The sequence below is a fragment of the Pteronotus mesoamericanus genome, unplaced genomic scaffold, assembly GCF_021234165.1.
Source record: "Pteronotus mesoamericanus isolate MK-2021 breed Mesoamerican mustached bat unplaced genomic scaffold, CSHL_Meso_final scaffold_54, whole genome shotgun sequence".
In the NCBI taxonomy this organism is placed as follows: Eukaryota; Metazoa; Chordata; class Mammalia; order Chiroptera; family Mormoopidae; genus Pteronotus; species Pteronotus mesoamericanus.
In genome coordinates this window covers 60787527-60798030 of record NW_026555321.1, presented here as the reverse complement: position 1 = coordinate 60798030, position 10504 = coordinate 60787527, and the positions used below count along the sequence as shown (strand labels likewise).

The 10504-nt window shown below is 36.5% G+C and overlaps 1 pseudogene; it reads left to right on the top strand.

Annotated features, from left to right (window-relative positions):
* Positions 1 to 266: 266 nt before the first annotated feature.
* Positions 267 to 10050, top strand: LOC129088158 (translationally-controlled tumor protein-like; annotated as a pseudogene).
* The last annotated feature ends 454 nt before the right edge of the window (positions 10051 to 10504 follow it).

The following is a 10504-nucleotide window of genomic DNA, read 5'->3' as shown; positions in this document are numbered from 1 at the left end:
TATGAAGCCTGGGGGCACAGTCTACAACAGTCACCAAAGATGAATATACAGGAACTCAGAAGCCCAGCTGATTGACACAGCACTAATGAGATTTTGTTAAGAATATTTCTAGCTTTTTCTGTGGGCTCTTTCTACCCGCACCCCTGGTCACCTGTGCACCCCCTGGCCTCCCGCCAACACCACTTATGCCGCACTGTACTTACTGGAGCTCCCAGCTCTTGCTAAGCTAATACCATTGTCATCTCCTTCCAGTTTCCATCTTGATCATCTACTGAAACCTCATCAACCATGATGAGATGTTCTCTGATATCTAAAAGATCCTGGTGATAAAGATGGGCTATGCCTGGAGGCAGAAGGGAAGATGGTCAGTAAGACAGAGGGTAACACAGATGGACTCCTTTACTGGTGGAAATGTCTCCACTGAAGGGTCTGAGGGTAAAGGTACCAAAGCACAGTAATCACTGGTGTGGATGTTGTTATGAATACAATTTGGAGGAAAACAGCTTCCCAAAAGAAGCCTACAAGAAGTACACTAAGCATTACATACAATCAATCAGAGGGAAAACTGAAGAACAGAAACCAGAAAGAGTAAAGCCTTTTATGACAAGGGCTGCAGGGCAAATCGAGCATATCCTTGATAACTTCAAAAACTACCAGTTTTTAATTGGTGAAAACATGAACCCAGGTGGCATGGGTGTTCTGCTGGACTACCATGAGGATAGTGCAACCCCATATATGGTTTTCTTTAAGGATGGTTTAGAAATAAAAAATGTTAACAAATTGGTAAGTTGAATCTGTCATCATAACTGACTAATGCTTTTCATCCACACACCAAAATCAGGACAATGGGACTGATGTTATCTTGAGCTCTTCATTTATTTTGACCTTGATTCATTTGGAGTGGAGGTATGGTTTTTAAGGAAAAAATATCATGTAAAATGTCTAAAAATAAAATGCATTTAAACTAAAAAAAAAATATTTCTAGAAAACCTAGAAAGAATGTAGAATATATCTTATTTGTGCCTTTTTTACATGGCATAATTTATGTTGCATGATGGTTAAGGTTTTCTATACCAAATACATTTTAATCTTTTTGTTGCAGAAATAAACTATCACAAAATTTATAATGATACTATTTCAAAAAATAAAATTACACTTAGATTTTTAATATTTAGTCAGTTAAGTTTCAATGCATCAAAAGAATGGTGTTAACCTCCCTTTTTCCATCACTGTTTTATATTAGGAACAGCCAAATTGCTTATATAAAGTTCAAGCTAAATATAAAATCATTTTGTTCAGAACATGCCTTTACTCAGTGTTTAGGTGGCATTTTCTAAATGAGCCCTCTAAACAGTATTTGGGAATTTTCTCTGAAAGGTCATTTTCTACCACTTGAAAGGTCATTTTTTCCTGAAAATTTTTCTATGTCCCATTCATGGGGTGTTATTTACCTGCTTGAGGGCCTTTGACTTCCACCTACAAAAATGAGTGTAATTTGTTTTATTTTTGTTATAACCTGAATCCACTCATTACTAAGGAATGGCTATTCATCCAGAGTAATTTTATAGGGAAGGCGTCAAGAGGAAAATGAGTTAAAAATTAGGATGTTAAATTACTGTAAGAGCACTTTGAAGTCCTAGAAGGAACTGGCTTTCTATCCCACTGTCACACTTTGTAAGCAAGTATGATAAACAGTGACTGAAAGTGAAGAGCACAAGTAACCAAAAAGGCCGTGCACACCCGGAAACAGTGGTTCTCAACCCCGCTGCATGCCCACATCATCTGGGGAGCTTTAAAAATACCAGTGCCTATGTTTTACCTCTAGAAATTCTTATGTCGTTGTCTTGGGTGGGACCTGGGCAGTGGTAGTGTTAAAAGCTCCACAGGTGATTCTGAAAGGCACTCTGGTTTGAGATTCACTTTCTGGACTAGAAAAATGATCCTTTATCTTTTCTTGACCATAGACATCTTTAAGAATTAGTTGAAAGCTATGTTTTTCTTTTCCATGTAATACATAAAACCCAAGAGAGGTTATGGACATCCTTCCTGAGCATTATTTATTCAAACATTTAAAAGCATTTGTTATATCTTCAAGTCACCATTATAATCTCTTGTTTAGGGGGGAAATGGGAATGATATTGTAGCATTGTGCTGGGTCCAATCAGAGCTGGAACCTTTCAGTGATTTAACATGGGAAACTTAGGAAGAATTGTTAAGCTGATAAAATAACTGTAAGATATAAAGTGATTCTATATGACATCCTATGTGAGGGAGAGTACCTAAAGGAGGACAAACATGGACCAGAACAGAGCCCAGAAATAAATATGGTCAACTTGTCTTCAACAAGGGCACCAAGAATACAATGTGAGGAAATAAATTGCTGGGAAAACTTGATATCCACATGCAGAAGAATTAAACTGGACTCTTAAATCATATACAAATCAACTCAAATTGGATCGAAGATTCAAACATAAGACCTGAAACCTTAAAACTCCTAGTAGAAAATAGGGGAAAAAAAGCTCCTTGACATTTGACTTACCAATGATTTTTTGGATATGACACTAAAAGTACAGGTAACAATAGTAAAAATAAATAAACTACCACCTGTTAGGATGGTTATTATTATAAACAAACAGACAAACAAACAAGCAAAAACAAACATTAGAGAAGATGTGGAGGAAAGGGAACTCTTGTTTCTACTTCTTGGGAATGCAGATTGGTGAAGCCACTACAGAAAACGGTATGAAGGCTCCTCAAAGAACTAAAAATAGAACTACCATATGCTCAATCCAGCAATTCCACTGCTAGGAATTTATTCAATGGAAATGCAATCATTATCTTGAAGAGATATGTACACCCCTATGTTCATTATAGCATTATTCATAATAGTAAAGGCATGGAAATAACCTAAGTGTCCATCAATGGATGAATGGATGAAGGTGTGGTTTAATCATGCAGTGGAATATTACTCAGTCTTAAGAAGAAAGAAATTCTGCCAATTGCAACACCATGGATGGGCACAGAGACCATAATGTTTTGTTTTGTTTTTTTAAGATTTTATTTCTTTTTAGAGAGGGAAGGGAGGGAGAAAGAGAGGGAGAGAAACATCAGTGTGTGGCTATCTCTCAATGTGTCCCCTACAGAGGACCTGGCCTGCATCCCAGGCATATGCCCTGACTGGGAATCGAACCAGCTGCCGTTTGGTTCACAGGCCGACCCTCAATCCACTTAGCCACACCAGCCAGGGTGAGAACATTATATTAATGTGAAATAAGTCATAGAAAGACAAATATTTTATCATTTTACATATATGTGGAATCTAAAGGGATCAAACTTAAAGAAGCAGAGAGTAGAATGGTGGCTACCAGAGGCTGGAAGGAGGGGAAAATGAGGAGATGATAGTCAAAGGGTACAAAGTTTCAGTTTTGCAAGATAGTTAGGTTTTGGAGATCTATGCAGCATAGTAGCTATAGCAAACAATACTGTATTATATGCCTAGAATTTGCTAATAGAGTAGGTCTTATGTTAAATGTTCTTATCACACACATGCACACACAAATAAGAATAATATAAGGAGTGGGAGGAAACTTTGGGAGGTGATGAATTAATCTTTGGCTTTAAGGATGGTTTCATGGTTAATAACATCCCAAAACTCATTGAGTTATATGCATTAAAAATGTATAGCTTTTTACATGTCAATTATATCTCAGTAAGTTGATTTAAAATAAAAAAAAAATACAAGAAAGTAGAACTTAAACATTTGAGAGGACCGAAGAAAAATGAGAGCATGGAATCAACACAATAAGTGTTAAGCAAAATTATGAAAGATTTAGTTTTGGGGGACACTTCCACATACCCAGACGTTTCCTTCTTCTTATTTACTGTATAGATTTGTTTGCCATTTCTTCAAGTATTTCTCTTGATTTTTCTTTCTTTTGTTCCTAACTGAATCCTGTCTCGTTCATGTGCCATTCTATCAGGACCCCACTATTCGGATATGTTATTTTTACCCATGTGTTAATAACTAAAATAATTATTTTCCTATGGCACAATAATTTTAATTCAGAGCATTACCTTAACCCAAAGGGTATAATGGGCATTTCAGACACTGTTGAATGAGGTATTGGGGATAGACAATAAAACATACCTGGCTGTTTTTAAATAAAATCTTTATCTATCTGCTTTCCTTGGGATATCCCAAGCATTGTGTTCCAAACAAAGTTTAATGGTGAAAAAAGCGGTGAACAAGTCCCCCCCTCCAACAAAGCTGTAGGATTTGCCTCTTCTCAAATATTACTTCTGGAGTCCCAGGAGTTGTCAAAGGAACAATGTTTGGGAGAGTGGATGTTTACATTAAATAGAAAATCATCAACCTACAGCCTTTCAGAGCCACCCACGTTGAAGCAGTGCAAGCCTGTGTCAAAGCTAGGGGGGATAAGTAGGGAAGATCTACATTGTGCCTGTCAGCTGCTGAGTAGAACCACCTGAAATTGGACGGGCAGTGGCAATGTTCTCTAAGAGAGAGAGCCTTTCCTGTGACCCTTATCCATCTAATATGATCATGGTGGAACATCCATATGGAGTTCAGGACACTCTAAATAGTAATCCATGAGCACTGGTACTATTCACCCCAGCAAGTGGCTATAAAGTTCCTGGTGAAATGGAACACATCCTTCTGCTATCGCTAGGAAGATTACTAATTCACATAGTCATATAACCAGCACTTCTAATTTTCATTATTTCTCTTTCAGATTGCATTCATACTTGACAGAAATTAGAAGGAATCCTAGAAGGTAATTCTTGCATCTATGCCCCTATTCATACATGGAAAGAGGTTTCCACATAAACCAATATATGAATTATTAGATAGACAGATTGACAGATAGATATATTTGATTTATTGTGATTTTAGAAGAAGCTATATTGGAGAACTGCTTAAGAAGACCACTCTGAATATCTTTCATGTAACTTTGTTTCAGGTTTAAGCAATCCCATGTGGTAAAGGGGGACAGGGTTCTAGAATGATTTTATTCGTCTTGCTTTCATGTTTTAAGCTCTTCAACTCTTGTTTTTCCAACCTTCACTCCCTATTTCCAGAAAGCAGTCCTAGAAACACTCCTGTGTTGTCAGGAAAAATTGAGAAATACTTTGAAATGGGTAAAAACATTACTGAATGCCCTATAATTCCCCCTTTCACATTGTGTCAAACTTTCATTGTCTTTGAACTAATTTGCAACTCTGTAAGTGGTAGAAAACCAATAACGCAAATAATCACTGCCCTTAGAAATTCAAAAGTATTATGTCTAATGCAATTCAGTTGATGAATGCCTGGTGGAAATAAGATTTGTGTCTAGTTATAAATTCATGCCAACAGTTATTATTGCTAAATATGTGTGGTCTTCGAATTCTCCCTTGAAAAAGTTGTAGCATCTCACTGACTCCTCCATTAATTAATAAGTTAAATAAGATTTTTAACATATTCATTTTATATTGATTATAATTTTACCTTTGAATACATTAATTCTTTAATCCTGAATTATGCTCTCTCATTCTTTAGTGCACTACCAATCCTTTGATCCCTTTAGTCTTTTAAAAGGTGATTCAATCTACCACCATCCTGAAGTGCACTGTAAAGATGCTAGTGGGTTTCATCTTGAAGGGAGGATGATGGACAGTGGTAGAGAGTCAAGTAAGATTGTGACCATGTCAGAGGGAAAAGAACAGTTCAATCTCAGTATAGATTATCCAGAAATAGTCATGATTTCTTAGCATTAAATTATATTACCAAAATCTCCTTCTCTTATCTTTCTTTTTCTTTGATCCTCCAAAAAGTGTAGAAGGAGGGCACATTCTGATACATAAATACAGAAAATGTGTTGATACAGTTGTCCATATAAATTAAATCAGAGGACATTTGTGACAGATCTTAGTCACTTCTAAGTCCAAGTTTCTAATGTTTACATTTTTTATTTTTACTTACACATAGATAAAATTCAACCTCATTTTCTAGGACAGCTCTTTGTTTTTTTCTAAGGGTTGGAGCTTTCTTAAAGCACCTTTTAGAATTAAAAGCCTGGAAATTCCTCTGTAGAAACTATACAGATGATTCAGAAGGCTTCAGTTATGGGCTTCTGGTGATTGGCAGCTCCATCACAAAAATAAGCCCACTCACACATCATGTCTCATGCAGAGTTTTTTGGAAAAACATCAAAATCACCCAGGTGACTTAGGCCCACTACAGCCCAGAGTTGGTTCCCTGCAACTTCTGGCTTTTCCCAGAACTAAAATCACTTTTGAAAAGGAAGAGATTTCAGACTATCTATGAGATTCAGGAAAATACAACGGGGCAGTTGATGGTGATTGGGAGAACTGTATGAGGTCCCAAGGTGCCTACTTTGAAGGGGACTGAGGCATCATTGTCATATGCATAATGTTTCTTGTATATTCTTCAATAAATGTGTCTATTTTTCATATTACTTTGTTGTATACCTTCTGGACAGATTTTGCATATAATAAGAGAAAATGGGAGGGTTCTTCTGGCAGGAAAGAACCCTACCTGAGAACCTCTACACACTTTATAGCCATTGGCTTCATTCCAAGTTTTGTCATTGTCTTCATAGAACATGCAAACTTGTGCTTAGTTGTATGATAGCTATTGCCCAACTAGTAAATTGTTATACTCTTGTTCATACAGTTACAACCCCATCAGCTGAATCTCCTCTGACTGCTCTTGGAGCACACTCTTGCTGCCTTTGGACAACACTGGATGGATGCTTTTTCTCACACAGAACAGCAGTCATTCTGAAAAAGAATCTTATATAAATCTTTCCATATTACCTCTTTTTATATTTCTCTGATCTGCCTAGGCAATAGGGTCTGTGGGATAGGCTAAATGAAAAATAAAACTGAAAATACCAAGTCTTCCTCTATGAAGGAGAGAGGGACCATTGATGAATGAATAGGCTTTTCTTGAAATCCTCTTTAGACAATTTACCTGAACACAAGCCAATTTATTGACCTTGGTGAACTCATAGTCAACATTCCTCTAGTGATTTATTTTAAATTCATTTATCCAGTTAAATTTTATTTGTAGTACCTGCCTGTTATATTCAAAATATTGGTTATTTACACCTTATAACCACAACTTTGGGGAAACTTATTTTTGATGTGAAATATGACTGTGTTGATACTATTTAGTCATGTGTTCATGTGTGCTCCTTCTTTACTTGACTCCATGGGGGTGGCCCGGTTAAAACTGTTGGCTCTTAGACTAGGGACCCAGTTGAAAGGTGGTTTTTCAGGGTCACAGGCCTTGCACAATTCTTAGTAATACTAGAAGACCGAGATCTAATGATGAAAGTCAAATGTGGTTAGATGGTGCAACAGGAGGATCTCCCATTGCAAAAAACAATTCTCATTGAAAGTCAATAACTATATATTTTGTCTGTGGTAAATACCACAGCCTCATCCAACATATTATGTTAGATTATGTTTCATAGGTCCTGGAAAGATTTTAGGATATTAATTTCTTTGTTCTCAACCACAATATGACAGCCTGTGTGTATGTCACAATAAAGTTGTGGTTCTAGAACATGTTATTTTCTAGTGTACTAGAGTAAAATCAAAGTTGTCTCTGTAATAGTGACATCACAACTCTTTATGCTCTCTGTGAGTAGAAAAGAGAGAGAGGAAATGACAGATAGCACTTCAGGAATTACATCTCTGTTAGCATAAAATATATTCAAAGTTCTATGTTGAGGAAGAAAAATTATCTATTAAATGTGTCTAGTCAAAATTATCTAGTAAAATTATTTATTAAGTAGATAAATGTTTAACCATAAATTATTAAATGGATAATCCAGGTCTTGCCTAACTTCCCTTATTGGAGAGTAAATAGAGGGTTGAGGTAGTTAAGAAATTTGCCCTAAGTCCCACGAGGATGTTGTGGATGAACAAATTAGAACATTGGCCTACTGATCCATCACTGTCACAAAAGCTTAGACTAATTCTTCTTCTGATAATGGAAATATGAAAATAACATGTAATGTATTTAGCCATCCATTTATTTTACCTGTGAAACTCCTCATAATCTTAAAAAGGAAGGCTGGAAAAGAACACTCTATGGAATGCTATTTTAAATAGCTGTTGTAATTATTTTGGTCTTAAATATAGAAAGAGCTCAATGTTACCCAGCATGTCTGGTTATGATAGATATTCTCAAGTGGTGACCTAAGGTTTGTCTTTGTTCCTTCTTTAGGTTCTATAAACAAGAACTCTTACGCTTGAAGCTAGTATCCAGAGAGCAAAAATTTAAACCCAGGTTAGATTTGGTTTAGACTTCCTTGGAAGTAGAAGTTAAATTATTCTCATGTGGAAATTTCATATAAAGTAACTTCCCTTTGGTTTTATAAAGGTTCCATTTGATTTTGTATATTATTGGAATGCCTCAACAATCTATCAATATTATAAAATTCAGCATGCGGACAGATTCATCCAATAACATAAGGAACGTCTCACTACCTTGGTTCCCAAAGGCTTTTGGTGGAAGTGTTTTATTGTTTGGTATTATTGAGTTGTCCTCCCTAGATTTAGTGGTAGTTATAAGCACAATTGTCAAATCAAGATAAATGTTTCACTCCAACTGGTAAAATGTTACGAATGGAAATCCAATACGAATAAAATTTATTTCAGTCATAATAAATAGTTTTTCAAGTTAAGGACAGAGCAGGAAAATAAAAATATCCTATTTTTAATCCATACCTCATTTAAAATATATCTTTGTTGATTATATACTATGAGCAAGGCCACTGTGGTAAGTGTGGTAGGGTGTTCAAAAAATTGTGATGATAAATTGTTATTTCCAAGAAGGGTAATTTAAAACACTGAAATGCATATTGAAAGGTTAATGTTATTACAGTTTTCCTAATAGTGATAAGCAATAAATAGCTGTGTCATATCAACAAATTATCCATGTAACAAAAAATTTATTTTAAAAGAACTTGTAATAAGGCAAATAAAATTAAAAATAAACCAATTAAAGTCAATTCAACTCAGAATTTAAAAAATGTTGCCTTGGCCAATGTTCCTGAGTTGATTGGAGCATCATCCTATAACCAAAAAGTTACAGGTTTGATTCATACCAGGGCACTTACCCAGCTTGTGGGTTTGATTTCCGGCCAGGGTTCAAGCAATTCCTGGTTCCCGATGCTTCTCTCCGGCATTTTCTCATGTTTGTCTGTCTCTCCTTTCCTTTCTCTCTAAAAGACAAGGAAAAAATCTCCTTGGTTGAGGATAAAAAAATAAAATAAAATAAATTAATGTGATTTATTTTAAGCACAGTTAATGTAATGAAAAAATCTGCCCCCACCCAGGGAAGCTCATAGATATCATTAAAAATCTAATTCACATTTTTCTGTTTTAAACTGAAACCCTGACTTCACCTGTATTTGATGAAGTCCTGTTTGTTATTCTGGCAATGTTTTTCTTTTTATGTGCAAATCATTACTAACATTTTTAGTTTCAGTACCAAGAAAGTCAAATTTTTGCAGCAGAAGATGAAGTGTTAATAAGGTTAACATTCTAGCTTTTGTATTGCAGGTCAAATTTTTACAGAACCAGCCAATGGAGTTCCGAAATAGCCGTAGGGTTCGATTGCCCACCACCAAGAAGCATGACTCTCAAAGCAAGAGTTTGGTGAAAAAGAAAAGGGGTTGTTTATTTAAAGGTTATACAGATTTAGAATAATTGCAGATTTCTGCTGTTAAGTCCTGCTCCCTTTTAAAACACACAAAAACAAATGGTCTTATCTCCCTCTGCCAAACCAGGCCTGTTTCAAAATATGTTTCAAAGTATAGTCTTTCAGAAAAATGAAGTCTTCAGCTCAACGTTCTTTGTCACAGTTCAGCTTCAAGTATCTCTCATGAGTCTTGGTGTGCAGGCAGGTTCCCTGCAGCACCGCCAGCTCTGCTGCTGTCTTCTGCAGGCAGACTTCCAGGCAGACCTCCAGACCTCGTGGCAGTCTTTTATGCAGACCTCATGCTGACTCCCTGAAATTCAGAACTCCTGCTCCAATTTTAAATGCTCAGCTCAGAACTTTCCGCATGATCTAAAACCCAGCCATTCCTATGATGCGTTAGTGTATGTCATTTTTGTCATCTCTCCAGTGCCTTGGACCCTCTTTCAGCTGCCATCTTTGGTCAAGAATTTCCAGCTACGCACAGACATCCCAGAAGGGCATCTACCACCCCACTCCATGCAGTTCTTGCAGGTGCTGTATGAGCTTCCCTGCGGGGCTATGCCACAAGTCACTGCACATTCTTATAGACACTATAAAATTCTGCAGCTTCCAAGATCTTTCTTTCAGGAAGGCTCGGGCTGTTAATTTGCCTTTGCTCTATAGTGTGTCTTAAATGCTGTACTTTCCACTTTTCCCTGCCCCCTCAATCCTGCATGAAGACAGGATTGTGGAGGTGTTCCCCCTCTTATTAGAGGACCCATGCTCAGC